The sequence below is a fragment of the Ochlerotatus camptorhynchus genome, unplaced genomic scaffold (genome assembly GCF_037179485.1).
Source record: "Ochlerotatus camptorhynchus isolate MF236.1 unplaced genomic scaffold, CSIRO-AGI_Acam_v1.1 ptg000300l, whole genome shotgun sequence".
Lineage (NCBI taxonomy): Eukaryota > Metazoa > Arthropoda > Insecta > Diptera > Culicidae > Ochlerotatus > Ochlerotatus camptorhynchus.
Window position 1 is genome coordinate 1,044,948 of NW_027040788.1, and position 15,731 is coordinate 1,060,678.

The 15,731-nt window shown below is 40.5% G+C and overlaps 1 protein-coding gene across 4 annotated transcripts in view; it reads left to right on the forward strand.

Moving 5' to 3' along the window:
• LPCAT (lysophosphatidylcholine acyltransferase) overlaps positions 1 to 15,731 on the forward strand; it is a 99,410-nt gene that overhangs the window by 27,216 nt on the left and 56,463 nt on the right. The window lies entirely within an intron of this gene.

Consider the following 15,731-nt stretch of genomic DNA (forward strand, 5'->3'; position numbering starts at 1 on the left):
CCTGTTCAGATGAAGCATTGAAATGTAATAATCATGAGACATCCTCATCGGTTGTAATCACCCATAACTAAAGTCGTATCATGAGGCCTGCCATTTCAAGAAGCTGTTGTAGGTGTCGAGTTGACTACTGGGACGAATGTATATTTTTTTCTTTCCTTTATTTTGTAAGCTACGGCTTACCTGCCAGCCTATAGCTGGCCCGATTTTACCCCGGCGGGGCGACCTCGAGCAAGGGTACTTCCCCCAAAGACGTTCGGATTTGGGTGGGACAAAACAACAAAAGGAAATGCAATTTTAGACGTCTATTCGCTACTTATCTTCTCCTCCTCGCTGTTGCTGCTGCTGGTCGGTGGGGCCCTTCGACGGTATGGCGGCGGTTCTGCTGCTACAAAGCACGTTCACGTCGGCACGGACTGTGCCAACGTACCCTCTTCTTCTTCACTTTTGGCTGCCTAGCAGCCGTCCTTTACTTTTAGCGGGGGGGATGAGCTAGGCTCCTTTTTCGGAACCCCCCCCCGGCGACGATGGTGACGAATCACCGAACCGATCTACTCCACGCAGACGGTCCTGATAGCCACCGCAGTGGACTATCCAGGGGAACGCTCCTTCGGTTCCACCTGCCTCGCTCTCCTTGACTATTAGCAACAAAGGGGAGTCTGGCTCGTTCGGCTTACCCTTTGTTGCGAGAACGGCGAGCGTATTCCGGATCCTTGTCGTTTAGCCGGGGAAGCGAAAAGATCCTTAATGATTAGCTTCCCAGCAAAGGCGATCCTACACTCTACTGTTCCTCGTTCCGATACCACGGCCGGCACTTTTCGGGGGAACTCCACTTGTTTCACTCCCGACGGTGCTGGGAATACATCGACCAGCTGACGCGCGCCACGGTTAACGGCACAAATTTCCTTTTTCGCGGAAAATCACCGGACGGGGCAAAAACGCGTCGTGTTCCTTACGTGGTTCGAACTGTTCCTCCTTTTTTTCACAGCGTCACAACACCAAAACAAAACCGCCATCGCTCCTGCAACCGCGCTCGACTTTTTATGCTGTTGATCTGATTCGCCTTCTTTTGCAGCGGGAGGAGAAACGGGACCTAATTTTATTTGAGACACGCTACATTCTAAAACAATAATTTTTTTCCTATCTAACTAAACTACAAACAACAAAAAATAAATAAAATAACGCGCAAAATTTACAAGTTAAAATTATTCACGAAGGCATAGTGGTGAGTATGTCGCCGGCCGTGCGATGACAACAAAAACAAAGCATAACAAACACGGCACACACTCGTGTAAAATACGACAATATTACACTCGGCGGCAAAACTACACAAAACGGGATAAATTGTAACACGCAGGTTACAATTTAACGTCGGTCTCTGTTCCGCAATCTAGTGCCAATCACCGACGGACATCGATTGCCATCCATTGACGGTAATCGAATGTGCAAGAAGGCAGCTTCCACACCTGCGTAGGATATCGCACCCATTCTAACACACATGGGCCGGGACCAACGGCTTTACTTCCCTTGCGAAGGAAGACGTGACCATGCCTCAGAAAATTTTATGCCTCAGAAAAATCCCACCGAACTCGGCTGGGATTGAACCCAGATCTATTGGGGTGAGAAAGCAGTCACGCTTACCACTACACCACCGGCGCCGGTGAGTTCAAATCTCACCCGGACCAGTCACGAATGACCGTCACTTTTGGGTAATAAAAATAAAAATAAAATTCCTCGATCTATTTTGAAACCAGGCTACGATTTTGCTTACCGTGTTTAAAAAGCTATTTGAAATGCGAAGTCAAAATGTTATCTTGTAAAAAAGAAACATCAATTGTGTGCACATATGTCTTCAATGACTTCACAAAACATGAAATGTCTTCAAATCTGGCATCCCTGATTAGTACACACGAACAGAGAGCAGAATACAGCCATGTCAAGGTCTGGTTTTCGCCGAAATTGCGAAATACACATCCGTCAACAGCTCTCTTGAACGGTTCAACACAACCGCATGAGTGCATGTGTACTCAAAGAGCTCCACTCCAGCCCAGCTCAGCACAGAAATGAGTCAAACTGTATAATAAATATACACGTTATGAAGACGTGCAAGGTGCACCATCTGATTGGTTGGTAGGGCTGGTAAACTGGCATTCCGCCGGGATAGCCGTATTATATAAATATGATTTGGGTGCTCGAAAAATGAAGTGAAATAAAATTATGTTTATATTAAATGAGCTAAGTATACGTAACTATAGAACTAATATCAATTTTCATACCGAAAGTATCATTATCTTTTAATGGCTTTGATTTTCCATGCATCGTGTTACCGGTTTTGTTAAACCTGCCGGTAATTCCCAACTCTGAATAAGAAGCAAAAGGGCTTTCTTAAGAGTCATTCGGATCTTTTACCAACATGCTGCACCCTGCTGTGCTAACTGTAGAAGCGTTTGAGAATCAAAGAGACTTTTGTTTATTTTTCCTCTTCTCTATACCATCCTCTGGTGCCGGGCAAACTACAGGAGGGTTTCATGTTCCGTTCTGCGGAAAATGCAGCAATTGTGTCCAACTGCAGAGTCATTTGGAGCACATTTTATGGTGTCTCTAAAAACCTTTTTTTTTTGCGCACGTTATGAACGATTGCTGCTGAAGTTTTATATGAGCTGTGACCTCCCACACTGCTATAACAATCCTATGTTTATTTTAAAGTGTTAACATCTAGATTGAATTAGGTCGCTCGGCAAGATTTTTTTACTGCATGGATGTGATATGGATTAAGGTATTGATTCTGTTTTAAACTGATGTATGATTCATATTCATTCGAACCATTAAATCGAACCATAAAACTGATTCACTTTACGACACGTTTCGAAGATGCTACATTGCTACATACTACTCGAATACTATGGCGGTGCAGCATCATTGTGAAGTTCAGTGATTTTTAAAGTCATGTCTAGAGACCTTTCTGGTGAAATTAATTGAAGCAAAACATATATTGTAAAGCTCTATAAGGACTCCGAGGACCTTCAGGGGCAAAAAAATGCTGAATTACATGGAAAACACATCAGTAACACGTTTAAAATGTCTGCTGTTGGTTTGAATCGACATCAACAATCATCATATTATTGAAATATGATGCAATTTAAAATGAACGTGAGATGGATATGCTTGCTGCAGCATATTTCGCAAGAAAGGCAGTTCACCACTGGTCACTTCTTGGTGTAGGCAAAAAGTGTCAATCGGACAAAATGCACCCAACCGTACAGTCGGTTGTATTTCGCGCGCGTTTCAAAACAGGCAACCCTCCGCACACCATATTAAAATGTAAAACATTGTTACCAACTACTACCACCACCAGCGATGCCCATGGCTAATATGTACAGTATGCAATGACAAAAAAGCTATCTAAATAAGCAATTGCTGGGTGGCTCAACCAGGCAATGTTTATAAGTATTACGTAAAACGCATACGCCAAAAATTGTAGTATGCAAAGTGCATGAGACTGTGAAACACTTTCTCTTGTTCCTCTTGACACAGCAAGCAGTGAAGGTTAATCTCCTCTGTTAGTTGCTGTTTGTTGTTTATATTTCTGCTTGTAGAATAACAATGACTGATGTGTAGTAGTGTGGTTTTGTGTTATCCATATCAACTAAATAAAAAGTAATTAAAGCCTTAACACTTTGAAGATCTGCTACCTATGAGTGAAATTACCCCTTAAGGTTCAATAATCATTTGATTGCATACAAAAATCATCAGTATCGCTAAGAATGAAATCATCCATCATATGCCGTTCGAGTTAACGGGAACGATACGTGTTCGGTGTTTACTGAAGTGATGTGGAATCTATTTTGGGGGAAGGCAAGACAAAAGCATCTTCTTATTTTAAATGCGATCCACGTTGTATCGCCGGTGCTAGGTATGGAAGAAGAACTGCAAATGTAAACGAATAATATTTGAATTTAAAGTTAACAACTTTTACTCCGTTCAGTCGCCGGTTGGATGAATTAATACATAGGGTAAGCGCTCCTATAGTTGCAGTACGTTAGAAGCGTTAGGTTCCCATACTTGTGAATGGACTCTCCATACACAACTATAGGAACCTAACGGTTATGATGTACCGCAACTATAGAAGCGTTTACCCTATACAGTACCGGACAAATGTACACTGATAGGCAAAATAAAGTGCCCACTACATCATGTTTTAAATTTCTCTCATTTATTTGGTTCAAATAAAAGTAAACACACTGTAGCCTTTTTTGATATGGCTATGGATCCTATGGAGCCTATGGATCTAAGATTGGGCGCATTGCTAAAAATCAGCTATTTATCAATTTTATCTAGATGAACGCGTCATTTTGATGGTACTAATAGATATTTTTGGTTGCTATGGAAAATTTAGTCGATTGCTGAATTTATATATGGGCCGAAATTAGGGGCATTTAGGCCGACATTACATCCATTTCCATTGACATGTTTTGAAGCAAACAGCTCGACCAAATGGTGGAAACTAACGATTTAGAATTGACTCACTACTTGACTAGCCTATTGATCCGAGATCCCAAGTACATCTATAAGTGTACCCCATTCTAGTCGAAATTCTAACACTACACTCCAGCCCTGGTGGCAGGAGGAAGCGCAAAACGGATGCGAGAACGGACACCAAGATCATACGCAAAGGCAAGAAGAACCCGAAGGTAACTGTCTGCGAGATCCAGGAAACCCTTCAGCTATCAGTTTCCGGTCGGACTGGCACAGGGGTTGAATAGCAAAGTTGCCCGGAAGCGCCCATTTATCAGCAAGGTAAACAAAGGCAAACGGCTGAAGTTTGCTAAGGAGCATGCTGATAAGCTCCTAGAGTTCTGGAAAACGGTTCTCTGGACGGACGAATCAAAATTGAATGACACTGATGAAGAATGCACATTGTAGTCGAAATATGATTCTGTCATGGAAACCAATATTAATTAAGTGGAATTAAATGGAAGATAACATTTTTTTTTGCTGTTTTAAAATTCGGACTGTTTAACCGAAAGCGGTGGGTTCGTGTGTGGTGCAGATCGGGTGAGGAGCTTCAGGAGCGCCACATCCAAGGCACGGTGAAGCATGGAGTAGGAAATGTGATGGTCTGGGGATGTTTTTCGTGGCGTGGAGTGGGAAGCCTCGTGAAAATCGACGGGATGATGGCGACAGATTCCTACATCAACAACCTGCAGGAAAGTCTAGAGGTTTCGCTGATCCAGACGGGCCTTGAAGAGAAGTTCGTATTTCAGCAGGGCAACGACACGAAGCATAGTGCCACGAAGACCAAGTTTTTCTTCCAGTCTTGTCCCATCAATGGCCTCCACAAAGCCCGGAAATCAACCCCATCGACAATTTGTGGATGATTTTCGATGCCAGGGTTGACAAAACTGGTGTTACCAATTAAAATAACTATTTTGAAGCCCTGCAGCGCACCTGGGATGAGGTAGATTAGAACCTGGTGGAGAGTATGCCGAAGCTCCTGCATTAGGTCCTGAAGGCTAAAAGAGGACACAATAATTAACTTTTCTTTTACTTTAATTTATTTTTTCTGGAGCCAAAATGAAGTGGGCACTCTTTTGCCACTTTTTTTTTTCAATGAAATTGATTTTTTTCTTTAAGTTAAACTTTTTTTTAGTGTTCCATAAGTGAAACTTCAAAAGAATATAAAAAAAAGACTACAGTGTGGAATAGGCTTTTGTGTTTTTTTTTTAATTTTGTGAGTTTCCAAAAGGGTTTGGAACTCGGCTCTAATTTCGAAACATTATTTTCAAAACTTTCGTTCCTCAGGACAGAGTATCGCTTTTTAATTTGTTTTGCAAATCCCACCACATACCTTTCAGAGCAGGATCGCGTGTTTTTATTATATTGCCGCCTACGGACATTTTTCAGACGGATCAAAAGCTGAAGATCGTCGTCTATTACAATTGAATTGAATTTAAACTCACATTTTGGTACCGTGGAAGCTCTATTGAAATTTTTAGGGATTCAAGAGCACAATTAACATCATATTTGGATCAAAGGTATATTCTATAAATGTTCGATATTGCTCCCAATCAGCTCTATGGTAATTGAAAGTAGAGCTGTTGGGATTAGAAATTATTTCTTGAGATATTGAGAGGTAATCTCGCTTACCACTACACCACCGGCGCCGCTAATTCTCGTGCATTATTCGTGATATGTTTGGATTTCATACTTCGTAGAACTTGGTTGAATTCAGGACCTCATAAAAATGCGAATACCTAAATTGCAATCAGATATGAAGGTATGGCTTTCTTCAGGTGATTTCTTGAAGCGTTATTTCGTAAAACTTTCATAAGAAATTAATTTAAAAATTTTCAGCATTTTTCTTTTTTTTTTACCTCAGAACACGATTTCTTCTAAATTTTTCTCGGGTCTTGCTTTTTGTTGTCTTGTGAATCTTTCTCAGTATTCCTTTGAAATTTTTATCAGAAATCCATGTTCTTTATTAAATTTTCCTTAAAATTCAACTGCTATTCTCCTCACAATCCGCATACAATTCTCTTCAGAATCACCGAGGAATTCTCCTTGAAGTTCTCCTTGAAGTTCTCCCCACAACTATCTTGTAAATTTTCTAAGAGTTCGCCAGGACTTAATCCTCGAATTAATTCAGGATTCTTGTCTTGAATTTTCAAAATTCTATAAAAAAATCTTCTTATTAGAACCCTGAACATTTTTCAAAGACCACACAATTTTCCAGCGACTGTATTTTTCCAAATCTGGAATCTTGAAAATAAAAAACCTAAAACATATGAATTTTTTTTTCAAAATCCTACATTTCGACTGTTTTTCTCAGTTCGTTGTTGGAAAAAAATGGCTTTTTATCGAAGATAACAAATCTAGAAGACTGGCAACTTTGCCAGAATCCAAGCGACAGATACAGTAGCGTTGCACTTGAGTGAAGGTGGAAGCAATGCATAGAAAAATGAGCAAATACACAAACCCTTCTTCTGAGGTTGTAATCTTTGCTATCAAATTCGTTCGAAGCATTTACCTTTGAGCGGCACATTACGCGATTGTACCTGTCTCATAGCGTTTGCATGAGAACATGGAAGATTTGCCAGTCTTCTTGATGTGTTGTCTTCGTTTTTATGCTAAATCTAGGATATATTTTTATAAGATACAAGACTCTTACACACGTCAAAGTCTTAGAATCATACACAGTTCGAAAAAGTAGTGTAAATTTCTGTTCAGTATGATGCACATAAATGGAGCGTCACATATCATATAAGTTTAAATTATATATCATGTAAAGATCTGAGACATTTCATGCAATGTAGCAAATATTGTATATAAAAGCTTATTGTTGTAAACAGCATTGTTTACAAGTTGCACGATTGCGTGAAATGATATACAAGTTTACGTGAATGAATTACATCACTATTAAAATTCAGAATTTTTATCTGTGTAGAAATTAAAATTGATTTTAAAATTTAATTTGTTTTTAAGATTTATATTAGTACAGATCACGAAACTTTAAAAAATAAGCTTGCTAAGCTAAGTTCAAGATTTTTAAAACAATTTCTTAATATAATCTCTCTGTCAGTATAATGACCCATTCAGTCCGATAGCGTTCGGCTATACGACTTTAAAAAATCCATGACTCTGGTAATTTGTATATTCTGGCGCTTTACACTCGAGTCTAAAAAAAATATTCAAATTGATTGTAAGTAATTCAAAAATAACAAGATATTGCAGCTACTAAATATTAAAAACCGGGAATATTTTGAGATTTGAACCGGGAATACCGGGAATTTTAAAATGAAAATTCAATGGCAACCCTGCTTTCGTCTACCGATTGAGCAAAAAGAAAATTAATAAATAGAGGAAATGGATGTAATGTTGGCCTAAATGCTCCTAATTTGGGCCCATACATAAATTCAGTAATCGACTAAATGTTCAATAGCGACCAACAATATCCATTAGTACGCGTTAATTGATAAATAGCAGATTTTTAGCGATTAGCCAACATTAGAACCATTTCCCCTATCACTGTTTTGTTTAAAGATTTGCGTTTTATGTCTTTTGGAAAAAAAAGTAATTCCCCTATCTATAACAGATTACAAATTTCAGAACCTAGCACTGGAAAAAAACTAGACTATTTATGCTTTACGATTAGCATTGTAAGTCCCTCCTACTTGAAAAATTATGCAATGGAACGGCTTGATACAAACCAAGTTTTTTTTTACAGTTGTCGGTAAACATTTTACTGACTTTCAAACAGCTGGACACTCGGTAATCAGTTCGGTAAAAGTTTGGTTTACTGAACGATCGGCAAACATGCAATGTACACTCAACTGTCAAAAAATACCAACTAGCTCATCACTAAATACCGAAGATCGGTAAAACTTATTGTACTGTAAAACATCTGTAAGAATAGAAGCGTCGTCAGCGTTAGCGTTAGCGTTAGCGTTAGCGTTAGCGTTGTTATGATATACTTCGTAGATTGGATACTAGCGACACTCACGTCTCTTCTGAAATTCTCAGGTAGACTACTTTCAGGAATAATGCTGAGGAGTAAACATTGGTTCCAATCTAAACAAGAGTAACAGAAGCATGACTGTCGCTATTCCCGGCCACGCCCATCTTTACCATAACTAGGGATAGGGAAGGAAATGTTGATGTAGTACTTACTTAACGAGAGGCCACCGACTTAGCGACACCCTCATAAGTGCTACGGAGTTGGAGGGTTGGGTAGGGTATTCGGTTAGGATTCACCTCAAGTTGGCGATGCAACCAAAAGTATGTATTGTTTATTTGTTGTTTATTTAATCTCTCGATAGCCGGCTATCGAAAGAACATATTAATTTTGTTTAGTGATAAGGAATTTTAAGAGTCATGATGGAGAGCTTGGGATTAAACCCATGATTTTCTGCTCAGTAAACAAAAACGATCCCTCAGGGACATCGAGCATCTCAGAACCATAACGCTTCGCGACAATACACTATACAGGACTACGTTTTCGCTTGATATGCAAATAGTTTCCGAGGTTAATGTTCAATATAAAATATACAAATGATGGTGGCGATTTATTGTGCTGTGGAAGAGCTTGGGGTTAAATCCATGATTTTCTGCTCAGTAAGCAAAATCGATCCCTCGAGGGTCATCGAGCATCTTATAATCCACAGCGCTTTGAATAACTATAATTTACGATAATTACATGAAATAAATAAAATATAAACTACAAACAAAACGTGACTGCTAAAATCTCAAAAAGATATTCTCACAAATATATTTCACGCCACCAGGAATCTCAAAACCATTAGACGTTATAATGATACTCTGCACATATTAGACACAAGAAGAGGCCAAAAAGCAAGCGTCCGACACACAAAACCCGTCAAATCCACTTGTAGTCACAATCAACGATTCTACGAATCGCGAGCGCTCACGAATCATAAAACCGCTGACTGCGACACTCTGAAAGCGAAATTGACAGGCTCTATGCGTCAAACACCCGCCCTCCAATCTCCACCCGCATCCAACAGCACAAATCTCCATTACAACATCTAACGAATTCAAAACTCCGAAAATCACTCATCTATAGCAAGTGAGTGGAAGCAACCCTGCATGCAACCATTCTTAATGATACACTTGTTCTGCCTATCTTTCTATTAGGCCTGTGGACATGCGTTAGCTTCGAAACTTCTAACCAAACTGGGTAAATTTTCAGATAAAAAAAAAAAACTTGAAAAAAAACTTTCAAAGGTAATTACAAGTAAAATAAATATTGATTATTTTGCGCGAAAATGAGCAAGTAATATTAAATCTCTTGTATCATATGCTAATGCAAATTGACTGTAACAAAAATACTATGCTTAAATAAAATAATATATTAATAAAATTATATGCAAAATTTACAAGAAGATCATTACTTTATTAGTGAGAAGTTTTTAATAAGCCCTCCCAGTCCCTCTGTATACAGAACAAATCTGATACTATAATCAGAATTGCTCAGTCTGCATAATGCAGCCGATTGCATCAAGGAAGTTCTATTAACAACCAAGAATTAATCGTTTGAGGCATACTGAAGCATTAAGAAGGTGATATGTGTCACTATAGGAAATCATCATCGTTGCAAATATAAAGAAATTAAACATAACCCTTTGCTTCAGTACCGTCAACCTCCATGTCCATGGGGAGGGTGTAAGAATAGAAGCGTCGTCAGCTGCCAAGAATTACAGTTCTTTCGGTAGTTTTTACTGAAAAACAGTGAAATGTAGGGAACTGGTCCGTTAACAGAATCAATTGATGTTTATATCCTTTATTAAATGCAATTTGATCGATTTTTATTACACGTCAATCTGTCTATCCAACGAGCGAAGGTAATTCTTTCAAACTTATTGCAAGTTGTGCAACCGAAAGGATAACAAAGAAACAAATATTTAAGACTGCGCATAATTTTTCACCGGTCGTCGTAAGTGTTCCGATACCCATCAAAGCGGAAGCAAATAAATAAATAAAAAAGCTGTCGCAAGGGCGACAACTGACATTTAGCACCGGATACGACTCAACCAACACACGGAAGCAGTACTCGTAATCACCGTTAATACACATGCTCCAATTCTTGAAAACGATGTAGCCATCGCAGTTGTCTGCATACACCCTTAGAAATGATTACCGACTTCGATAATGTTTACCGAACTTTCAACAGCTGAACTGTTCGGTAAAAATCTGGCATTTTAACTGACTTCAAAACAAGGAAAACTTCAACGCAATGGCTAGACTCGATTATTTAAACAAGACTGAGAGTGTTCTGAAATTAAAATTTAGTGAAACAGCTTTTGAAATGAGGGTTAAAGTTTTACCGAACGTCGTTAATAATTTCTAAGTGTATAGATGTCGCATTTGACATGGACATCTTTGGACGAGGGAATGCCGTCATCCTGTCAAAATACAATATTTTTTAAAAATATTTGCGCCAATTATATAAATACAAAAAATATATTACCTAAATATATTACAGTAATGACCCGATTTTGTCAGCTTCCTTTTTGAAAACATTTTCTAAAGTTCTACGCGCTTTTTCAGTGGTTTTATTGCACCAAAGCATACCTTACACATCCATCTTGAAAATGAATGAGAAAGATTTGGAATAACAGTTATGTGAAATTATTGAAAAATAAAAGTCTGATGCGCGGTGTTGCTCCTCGACTAGGATTGTTTCGGCAAATGATGTTACATTTGGTTTTTGTTTTGTCAATGTGTTCCCTGAAAAGCAGCTTGCTGTCGAGAGTAAGGCCGAGGTACACTAACTCTTTTGACTATTCCATCACTGTGCCGTTCAAGTTGATGTTATTATTCTCAGACGGAACAAGTCTGGGTGATTTGGTTTGAGGAAAGATGATGACATGGGCCTTTGCTACGTTGATACGGATCTTCCAGCTGTTGAAATATACTGACAGGACATTTAGGCCTCTCTGAAGTTTGGCGATCACAGCTCCGCTGACCCTAACCTTAAATATGATGGATGTGTCATCTGCGAACAGAGACAGCGATCCACCATCAGGTCTCCCTATCCGGCCGGCATATCGGAGGTGAACAGAAGGTGAATAATATGGGGCCAAGGATGCTTCCCTGTGGAACCCCGCACCGATGGGTAAAGCATCCTATGTGATGCTATTGAGAGAGACTTTGAATGTCCTGTCCGAGAGGTAGTTTTTAATTATCTTCACTAGGAAGATTGGAAGACCATACTGCTGCCATTTATAGACCATTCGCATCGTGCCAAACATTGTCGAATGCTTTTTACACATCCAATTCGAAACAGACTTGTTCCGTCGGAAAATGTGTGTCATTCGAGTCATCTGGTGGACGGTCGAGCGACCTTTCCGGAAGCCAAACTATTCCTCGAGTAACAAGTTGAGATCTTTCGAACAGCATGGATAACCCTGAGAGAAGGCTGATGGGTCGGTAACTTGAAGGAGAGGAAGGATCCTTCCCAGGTTTCCGAATGGGGACGACTTTAGCTAACTTCAAGCGCGAGGGGAAGTAGCCAAGTCAGATGGTTGTAGAATCTGGAACTCAAGTACTTGAACTCCAGATTCAGAATGTTATCGAAACCTGGGGCCTTCAAGTTTTTGGAAGTTTTGATATAAACCATAACAGTTCGTCAGCCGTGATCTCGGATTTCTCGGGAAACATGTGAGGAACCTGGTGGAGATTGGTTACATTTTCAGCAACCTTAGCTTCGTGAGGGATGGTGAGATTGTGGGAGATTGTGGGATCTGACGAAATGTTGACGGCAGTCTTCTCTTAAGGTGCTATCAGGTGAACCACTGAACCGTCGGGACAATTCAGTGGAACCAGCGTTGGAATAGGCCTCGGTTTAGTTTTGAGGACTTTTGTTAGTTTCCAAAAGGATTTTGCACAATCTGGGAGGGTACGGATGTTATTGGCAAAGTTCTCATTTCTGAGTTCCACTATTTTTGAATTATAAGTTCAGTTAGACGGTACTGCCTACGCATGGCGTTACGGAGTCTGATTAGGCTTTTAGTATTCTGATCAAGGTTCAGAGAATTACTCACCCGTCTGGAAGCTGGCACGCGTTGTTCCTGGAATATCGCGTCCTCGACGGCGCACAGAGATCTATCGATGTCATTAGTTGTCCCAGTGGGGCGCCGAAATCGATGGCTTGTTGGAACCGATCCCAGCTTACCCGATGGTAATTCCGACGAGAAGCATAACCTCGATTAACAGAGGAGCCCACCTCGGCACCATCGGAAAGTGGTCCGAGCTTAACTCTTGATGGGCTACCGATTGGGAGATGTTCTCCATGTTGCTGACGAAGATGTCGATGATGGAGTGCACGTCAGACCGGCTCAGCCGAGTTGGAGCGTCCGGGTCCAGGATGGTGTACTGGGCCTCTTGCAGGTCGTCGTTCTGGATGGTGCCGTTCTGATTTCGCCTTTGGTTACCGCAAGCTTGATGTTTGGCGTCCAGATCGCCAGCGATGATGAACTTTCCACGGCGTCGTGTTGTCTTGATAATATCCCTCCGCAGGTCTGCAGCGGATCCATCCCTAGCGTTGGCTTGTTTCAGGCAGTAGGCAGCAATGATGGTGACGGGACCGACGGGTGTGGAGACTTCCACTCCCAATGCTTCAATCATTTTCAGCTGGAAACTGGGTAGCAGCCGGCAACAAACATTCTTATGCCCTTTTCTCGCCACCCATATGACACCAACGCAAACCATCAACATCGTCGGATAGGGGGAGGTTTCCCCTTTCCGATGATATTGTTAGTTTGCGTGGGAGACTCTCGGTTGGCGAGAAGAGGGCCTACAAGAGGGCCTGTTAACAAAAAGCTTGTATGCCCTTTTCACATGTTGTTCTTGACTTAATTTTTACAACGCAAAAACAAATACAGTTTTTTACTAGGATTAAAATCTACTTTGTTTTATGTATTTATAACAAGCTCAAACTCTATCTACTGCTTCAAAAAGAACTATGTTTCGTCAACTCTGTGTAAAGTTATTAGCAAATGAGCCGTGACCAAAACTGTTTATGCCAAGCATGGCCACAGCTTGGAGTTGGTCGGATTTTTTCTAGATGGTGTTGGCAATGTCGTGCATCTTGAGGAAGATGATCATTAGTTCCGCTGCGGTGAACCAAGAACCATCGTTGATTTCGGGCTGCGGTAGAGACGGGCGATCCTGACGCCAGTGACGGCTGTGGAGCAGCTGTCGTCTGTTGACCTGAGTTTGCAGGGGCTCCGTCGGTTTGAACTTAAGCGACGGTGAGCAGCAGCCAATCGTTTATTGAGTGGCAGTGGTGCCAGCACTACTATAATCGGTAGTCGTGGAACCGGTGGGAAGTTCTGGTCATTCATTTCCGGCAGCTTCTTGCGGCCGGGCTGGTTTCTCGTCGATGCTTTCTTCCGGATCTCGATGTACTTGGCGCGCTTCGGGCAGGACTTCATCGCATGTGTCGGTTTTGTGTTGCTTGCCACACTTGGTGCAGCGGCTGGCCATACGGCAATTCTTTGTTCCATGCCCGAACAGCAGGTACTTCGAGCATTGGTTGAATCCGCAGCTGATCGGCTGTGTCCATGGCATATAGTCCTCGCAGGACCAACTTGAGCGGCTTAACAGCCTCGATGTCGTGGGAGAAGTACTCCACCTGTGCTTTGTCCAGCGTGGTCTGCATGGCCTTGTAATGTTGTTTGTATCCTTCCGTGCACAGCTTGATGGTGCACCAGATCCCCTTCGTGATGTAGAAGTTTGTTTTTTTCCGCAATCCGGGAGGGAAGCCCTTAACGTAGAAGGGTGGCATTCTGTCCTTCTTCAGCGGTCCTGTTGTTTCCGTCACCGGCTCGGCACCGTCCTTCAGAACGGAGAACCGATTGTTGTCAATCAGCTTCTTCGCAGCTGTCGCACTGTTACTGTTGTCTTCAGGCCTAGACAGTTTCCCGGGATTGCCGGCAATCGCGCCACCGCTTGATTTTTTACCCATGGCAGGTTCAGCGAGAGCGTCACTACTCAACGCGAGAATACACGAAAGTCACACTCACTTGAGAAGTTGAGAGCTTTGTAAAAACGTTTTAAACCATATTTGGACAATTACGTCGATTGTAATGGATTGAACAGTAAGCAGCAAATATATGTAAATTAATAAACACAGTGTATGTGTGCGTGACGCTGAGTCAATTTCTAACTGGAGTGTGGACGCTGCTTAGATTGACAAACATACGTAAATTCCCCAATTGCGATAAAACAAAATTCGTGCGTTTTGTGCTCGTGCATAAGATTATTTTGCATAAGAAAACGGGGCGTTTCTGTCGTGGAAAAATAATGCTTTCCCTTTCACAGACCTCACAATTCAGTACCTAGAATTGGATCGGTCGGTACTTTTGGTTATGCTTTTAGATTCAGTCGTTTATTCATTGGAAATTAAACTTGTGTTTGGTTTGCTGAATTAAGTCTAAGAATTCTCTAGAGCTACTCCAGTATCAGTACTTGATTTTGGTCTCTAGGTTTTTCAAGACTTTCTTAGTATCATCCGCACTTACCATTGCACAGTGGTACAGAATGCAGATTTAGGTGGAATGATATGTTTTGAGCCTGAAATTGAAACTTTAGACTAAAAGTCTCTTCTACAAAGTTGTTCCTTATAGTTAGGGCCTCATTTTTATGACAATGAATTCTAGGGTGGTTCCTATTATCATTAAAATCAAAAATCTAACTTTTTTGTTTGAATAAATTAAGGTATACATTCTTGGGCAAAGTTATAGCTGAGCTAATTTCAAGCAACTTTGTTGAAAATAACTTTTTTGTATCTCTTAAATTGGCCTATTTAGAGCTATTTTCTGGAATTGAGTTAGAGTGGCTCTTAAAAAAACAGTTTTTTTGCTCTATTTTTCTTATTTCGAATTTCTCAGCAAATGTGTCTTCAGATAACTTTTAGATCTTAAGAAGGCGCAAATTTTTGCTGCACAAAGCTTGTCAATATCTTTCGCCGATCAAGAGTTATTGACGTTTGTATACTAAAAATATGCACTTTTCAAATATTAATATCTCTGGTTAGGGCAAACAAAAAAAAAAGTTTTTTTGCAGCATATGAAAGGGTGTTTGTTATTCTCAATAATATGAAAAAAAAATGGAGGTATGTTATTTTTTAAACTCGTATAAAATCAATTTGAATTTATTCATATTTTTTACTATATTTGGATATATCTTTTTTATTAGAAGAGATACAGGCAACA